This window comes from Pygoscelis adeliae, unplaced genomic scaffold, assembly GCF_000699105.1.
Source record: "Pygoscelis adeliae isolate BGI_AS28 unplaced genomic scaffold, ASM69910v1 Scaffold14, whole genome shotgun sequence".
NCBI classification, from domain to species: domain Eukaryota; kingdom Metazoa; phylum Chordata; class Aves; order Sphenisciformes; family Spheniscidae; genus Pygoscelis; species Pygoscelis adeliae.
This window is the reverse complement of record NW_008825109.1, coordinates 19,827,251-19,827,876: the sequence shown is the minus strand read 5'-3', so window position 1 is coordinate 19,827,876 and position 626 is coordinate 19,827,251.

Below are 626 nucleotides of genomic sequence, written 5' to 3'. Positions count from 1 at the left end.
GCAATCCCAGCCAGTCCTACCATCAGCTGGAAAAGCAGCCAGAGAAGACAGGCCTGAGCAGGCAAGGATGCTGACCTCTGCAAGTGCCTCCTTCGGACTCCCAGGATAACAGTTCATCTGCCTGCGGGCAACGTTCTCAGCCTCGTGAAAGGCACATCGGGCCAGAGATCAGCTACACGTTTCTGACCTTGGCAACATTTACCTATGCATAATTCAAGATGACCACACTCGCCCACTGCGGTAATTCTGTCCTTAATTGCCTATACAGCTCTGTAAAATCTGATGGAAACCTACCATAGGCCTCCTCAGCTTCTCTTTTTTAACTAGGTGTTTCCATTCCAGTAGTTTTGCATCAGAAAAAGACTGTAATACATTACTAAAGTAAGGTCAGACAAATAGCTGGTTCCCCCCATTATGACTCCTAAAGCTCTCTTGACTAAAGAAACTTGCTATGAAATTACTGAACCTGGTAAGAAGTCACCCACCTTCCTTATCATTAAGGAAATCTGCAGTGGAAATATGAACTCCACAACAGACTTCAGCAGGTAGCATGATCTAGGTGGTACAACAGAACTCAAGAGACTGCATTTCAGACTAACTGCCCGAGGAATGCCTTAAGCTACCTC